The following is a 6498-nucleotide window of genomic DNA, read 5'->3' on the forward strand; positions in this document are numbered from 1 at the left end:
ATCTCACCTGAAAACCTCAGGATCTAAGTTCTGTCCTTCCCCCTGTATACACACACTTTTCAGCTAGCTCTGGGTCACCTCTCGTGCCTTTGTATACAGCCACCTGCCCCTGCCGACAAGCAAGTTCTCAAAGAGCTGGTTTTCTGGAGTCTACACAGGTGCTGATATGTCTCCTCTGGCTGCCTGGGGACATCAGGTACAAGGCCAGCTGAGAAGCAGCAGCCCAGCCCTGCACCAGCAGCAGGAATGCAAACCTTGGAGTGTGTGGCTGATGCTCTCTGGGTGATCTGAGTATGTAACTGGGGACCACAGGCATTTCTGCACAGTATGTGAGTGGGGAGTCAACGGCCAGTATAAAAGCCTATTTTACTACAGGACTAGTCCTAGGCAGAACACAGGTGAGAGAGATTGTGTGAAGACCTCCAGAAAGCCCCAAAACTTCCAGTTCTCTCACCTGTTCACTCCTCACTGTAAGTGCAAGGTGACCATTTGTTCACCCATGCAAGGCGAAGATGCCAGGCATCTCTCAGATGTTAGGCATCATACTATGAATTAGGGATCCATGGAAAAAGAATTTGAAGTCTACTAGAAGTCCACACTCTAGGTTGCACCTGGGTGGCTCAGTGGTTGAGCGTCTGCTTTTGGCTCAAGTCGAGATCCCAGATTTCTGGGATCAAGTCCCGCATCAGGCTCCCCATGGGGAGCCTGCTTCTCCCTCTGCCTATGTCTCTGCCTCTCTCTGTGTGTCTCTCGTGAATAAATAAATAAAATATTTTTAAAAAGAAGTTCACACTCTAGAAGAGGAGACATACATATAAGCAAAACATTAATGTGCACACACACAGTGCACATAAAATCACACAGACAATGGGCTAAGTGTTTTAGGGGTGAAAGTATAAGTGACCATTGAGCACCAGCCAGGGAAGGAGAGGCTGATTTGACCACAGAGCAGAGGACATTTAAGTCAGATATTAAAGGGTGAACAGTGCTTTCGAGGTGAAGGGTGGAGACACCCATTCATGAAGGGGATGAGCAGGAGCCAAGGCACAGGGATAAGAGGGCATGGTGTGTTAGGGAAGGCCCTGTAGGTCCCTGTGGTTCAGGGTGAGGAAGCCTTAGAGAAAGGATGGGGCCAAACATTAAAGGTTCAAGTCCCAGCTTTGCTGTTTCCCAGTGATAGAACTTTAGGCAAGTTACTTTATCTCTCTGTGCATCAGTCCCCTCATCTATTTTTTTTTTTAGTCCCCTCATCTATTAAATAAACATAATGATATCATCTCCCTCACATGCTGTTGTGAGGCTAGTCTGAGTCCATACAGGTAAAGGGCTGAGCACAGTGCCTGGTGAGTAGAAAGTAGTCTCTCATTACCTGTTGGCTATTAGTCTCATGACAGATTTTTTTTTTAAGGTTTATCTATTTATTTGTGAAAGAGAGAGAGAGAGAGAGAAAGAGAGAGAGCATGAGTAGGGGGAGGGGCAGAAGGAGAAGTAGACTCTCCACTGAGCAGGGAGCCCAATGTGGGGCTCCATCCCAGAACCCTGGGATCATGACCCGAGCCGAAGGCAGATGCTTGAGGAACTGAGCCCCCCAGCACCCCTCATGACAGGTCTTGTTCATTGTCATGACAGAAATGACAATGACAGATCTAGAGCTGTATTTTACACTCTATGGTGGAGTTCCTTACAAGGGATCTTATTTAATCTTCATGATGACTCTAGAAGGTTAGTATTGTTTTTACTATTTTTGTGGGTGAGGAAATTAAAATGAAGATCAAGGGACTGGTCAAAGGTCACACAGAGTTTGCATGGAAAATCAGAGCTGGAAAAGATATCTCTGGTTCAGATGCGTGTGCTTATACCCATTATGCTCCACAGAACTTTGTCCTACTTGCAGGCACTATGGGGCTAAGGGACTCTTTAAGAAGGAAAGCAAAGGGTCAGAATTGTTTTTTAGAAAAAAACACCCTAAAAATACAACCAGATAACAAATATAAAAATGTTCAAATTCACTGATAACCAAAGAAACAAGAAGCTACTAATTTTTTTTAAATATGGAATGTTTCACGAATTTCCATGTCATCCTTGCCCAGAGGCCATGCTAATATTCTCTGTATCGTTCCAATTTTAGTATATGTGCAGCCAAAGTGAGCACAGGATGCTATTAATTTTTAAATGAAAATACCCAGTGCTATTAAAGGTATGATATAACAGGCAGTTTCATAAATGGCTTGTGCATAAGTGAATCAGTATCCCCTTTTGCAAAATAATTGTGTTATGTTCCGAAAACCTTTAAAAGACCCAGGTGTTTGGAAACAAATGAATAAACAAAAAGCAAAAACAGACCCATAAATCCAGAGAACAAACTGATGGTTCCCAGAGGGGGAAAGGTGGTGGAGGGCAAAATGGGTGAAGGGGAGTGTGAGGCACAGGCTTCCACATGTGTAATGAGTAAGTCACAGGGATAAAAGGTACAGCACAGGGAATAAGGTCAATTGTACTGCAATAGCGTTGCATGGTGGCAAATGGTAGCTACACTTGTAGTGAGCAGAGCGTAATATATAGACTTGTGAAATCACCGTGTTGTATACCTTAAACTAATGTAATGTGTGTTAACTGTACTTCAATAAAACAAATATGTAAATGAGTAAATAAATTACTAAATAAATAACCCAGATGTTTAAATTTACAATGCTACTGTTGAGGCTTGACCCTTAGAAAAAATACAAAACTTGAGAAAGCTTTACAATGAAGTCATTTATGATAATAAAGGAAGAGTAAGAATCAAAACAATAGTTAAGTAAAAACATCCACATCACAGATGCTTTTGAAAATCATCTTAAGAAAAAAAAAAAAAGAAAGAAAATCATCTTAAGTAAAGAATAATCATGAATAAAAACACTGCTTAACATAGCACCATCTGAACCATATAAAAATATGAAAAGGAAAAAAAGAGTTGGAAGGAAATACACAAAAATATGAACAGTGATGGTCTTTTTTGAGTGTTGGATTCTTCTCCTATCTTCAGTGTTTTTCAAAGATTCTAAATCATATGATATTACCTTTATAATTAGGAAGAGTAAATTTTATTGCAAAATTGAGAAAATACCCACCACAGATATTTACTTCTTTCAGAGAAGAGAATGATGTCCAAAAGTTTTTAACAAAATCTTCAGCAGAGTCCCATTATGTCAGACAGATAAAAGGAAAGCAGTTCTGGATCAAGTAGGCATGGGGGCTGTCCTGCAGCCCTGTCCCTCAGTCCAACCAGAGGTATCCCAGGGCATAAAATAAAAACCACAGTGAAGGTGGGTCCCAGGTTTTGTAGCCAACTCATGCTCTCTCCAAGAAGACCCAGGCAGCTGTTTTTGTCTCTGGGCCTGGCTGAGTGTGCATCAGTGCCTTGGGCGTGAGTACACCCTTGGTGGATAGATAAGGATGCAATTCAGGAGCTCTGGAGCCCAGGGCCAGCAGAACTGTATCGACTTACCCAGCAGGCAGCCACCTCATGAGGTTTTGGGGAGCCATCCTGCCAGCCCCACCCACAGCTTGACCCCTGAATGTAGCTCTAAAATGCTCTTCAACTTACTGGCCACAGCCGGAGGAGAACAGGCATCAAACAGCACAATCCCGGACCCAGTTCCGGACAGCGGGTGAGTGCTTGCTGACTGCTTCTGGCCATGCATCTGGCTTTGTGTAACATCCCAAGATTCAAATCAACAGGGCTTTTGAAAAGCCTTCACTTTATCCAAATAGCTGTTTGTGTTCTTTCTTCCTCCATTCCCTAGCCAGGAGTCCTACCCCATCCCTCTCTCTCGACGTGAGAGAAGGATTTCTACTACGGGGCTAAAATAAGATTGCCTGGTGCTTTTGTAAACCACAGATTTCCCTCACACAACAGCAACTGCTCTTAGAAAGAGAATGAGTCCAAATAACAGTTTTCCTGCGGCATTAGCGTTTTCCCAGCAAGCCACGCATGAGGTGTGCTCAGCCTTGTGAATTTTCTATCAGTTCTGGGAGTTACACATTTTAACCCAAATAAATATATTTGGCTCAGTATCAAATGAAAAAAAAAATCATTCTTAAGCTTTTTCTTCTCTTTCTTTTTTCTGCAAGAGCAAATGAACTTCACACAGAGAGAAAGGGCATCTGCTCAATGCCAAACTCCCAATGTCCTATACCTTTGGTGAATTTAATTTCAAGGACCTCAAATAACTAAACCTAAATGAAGGTATTAAGTGTGAGGGAAATAGAAAGTTCAAGTCTTTGGCTCGTCTAGCTGTTACAGAGGTTGCATAAGACACAAAGAGCAGCCCCAACCCCCCCAGATCCATCCATCATGTTCTCACCCAATGCACAGCCCTAAAGCCAGTCTGTCTTTTCCTGCCAGGGATTCTAGTGGCTCCATGGTGCCAAAGGGCTCAGGGCAAATCTATCCTCAGGACAAAAGAAACAAGTTGAGAATCACATCTTTCTCAAGAAGCTCAGTTACATGAAACTAGATGGGAACTGACCCGAAATCCTCTTCCTCTCACACCTTCTCTTACTTCCTTACTGCACCAGCCACCAGATGAATGACTCCAAACACCCTGTCCCGCCCCCATCATGGTACTCCTTGCTGGAAAAAGTGTTCAGGGACTTACACCATCAGTCTAGACTTCTTAGCTTGGTATGTGAGTCCTACTTTGATAATAACCCTAAAAATTATAATACAAGTAGCTGGCACTTACCGAAACATCTCTCATGTGCCAGGCATTTGTGGAATATTATTTTATGTAACACTATCCTCACTACCCATCTGGGATGAAGGTTTTATGATCTCCATTTGATGAAAAGAAAAACAAGCCCAATGTGGTAAATGGTGTGCCTCTGATAAATGGCAGGGGTAGGGTTCAAACCTGGGCTACTTTGACTCCAGAATCCTCCCTCTTAACTTCTGGCTATTCGGGTGGAGCGCATGCAGGGGCAGTTCAGATGAGGGAAGAGGCAGGGGGAGGAGGAGGGAGATTCAGGATGTCTTTCTTCTCCATCAGCCCTGAGCAAGAACAATGCAAGTGAAATGTAGTATTTCATTTTATCATGCAATGAGCATAATTAGGAAACAATGAGGAATGACAACTAATAATGAACCTTGTTTCTTCCTAATTAAAATTTAACGATTGTATTTCTGCCACTATTGCCCAGAGCAGCAGCGTAAGCTGTGCAGTAACAAGGCCAGCTCTAAAAGGAGGCAGCCTGACTTCACAGATGGCTCAGCACAGCCCTGCCCAGGCATGCCAAGAAGGTGCCACTCCACAAGTGGCTGCTGGTGCCCCCATGGCCCAGCTGCACTGGGCAAAATAAACCGGACGGATAGAATAAACAGTGGTTTATGAATGACCGTAATAAACAACTGGTAAGCACTGTAATTCCATGAATGCATTGGGAAAAACCCTGGTGGCAGACAAAGCTGGGTTTAAATACAGACTCAGCCAACTGCTTGCTGTGTGATCTCAGGCAAGCTCATTAGCCTCTCTGAGTCAGTTTCTTCATCTGTGAGTGGGCAGGAAATACCTCAGGTGGCATTGCTGTGAGCCATAAATGCTGTAAGGGAAACAGGGTGCCAGACTCCCCACATGGTGGCGATCGTCCTTTGAGGCTCCCCAAAACCTTTCAACACTGCCTGCGTTTTAATTGCTCTCTGTCATGTGAAACCTACCTTCCCATCAGAGATTCCCCAAAACTACATTTCCCAGCTTCCATTGCCATCAGAAGCAAACACACGGTTTAACTGTACTGCTCAGATGGATTAGCGGGGCTGTAGGGTGGAAGAGGCGGGGCCTGGGTCATGTTTTGCTGGTCGAGTGTGGCGGTCTGGCTGCGGGGAGACAGTGAGAGTGGCCACTTCCTGATGCTGGTGGAAGTGGCAGTTCCTTTGGCAGGCAGTTCTGCTGGAGATGCTGGGAGTTCTTCCAGAGAGGCCTGCCTAGAATCGGTTTCTTCAGCCTACAATGGGCATTTTCTCTACCCACAAGTGTATGACTTCCGGCTTAAACCGGCCAATGGACAGTGTTATCTGCATTTCAGAGCCCTGACCCAGAGGGAGTGACAGGGCGACACCATGGAGGCCTGTCTGCTGAAGGGGAGGAAGTGAGGACAAGAAGGTGTCTGAGAGGCCACTGTGGTAGGTAATCCAAGTTGGAGGGACAAGGGCCCAGACCAGAGAAACCCAGCAGGTATTTCTAAGGAGTTTACTGCTACTAGTCTCTTGAATCTTTCATCTTCTCTCCAAACCACAGCCAGCAGATTAGGCTGTGGATCATGGTCCCCACCAAGATGACCAGCATCGCTCCCAGTGAATCTGTCTAACTCCAGGCTCACACCCTCCCTGCCACTAGGGTGATCTTTCAAAGTGGTAGTCACCCCACCTCCTCTGCTAAAAAGGTCTTCCATAGCTTTCTTTGTCTTTAGCACAAAGTCAGAACTTCTCATCATGGCCGAGAAGAACCTTCACGCTCTGTA

The 6498-nt window shown here is 44.6% G+C and overlaps 1 non-coding gene across 1 annotated transcript; it reads right to left on the reverse strand.

The window, feature by feature from the left end:
- Positions 1-2045: 2045 nt before the first annotated feature.
- Positions 2046-2152, reverse strand: LOC112650023 (U6 spliceosomal RNA). Its single transcript, XR_003129875.3, has one exon. It is a non-coding gene; the product is annotated as a U6 spliceosomal RNA (small nuclear RNA).
- Positions 2153-6498: the final 4346 nt, after the last annotated feature.

The sequence above is a fragment of the Canis lupus genome, chromosome 19 (genome assembly GCF_003254725.2).
Source record: "Canis lupus dingo isolate Sandy chromosome 19, ASM325472v2, whole genome shotgun sequence".
Taxonomy (NCBI): Eukaryota; Metazoa; Chordata; class Mammalia; order Carnivora; family Canidae; genus Canis; species Canis lupus.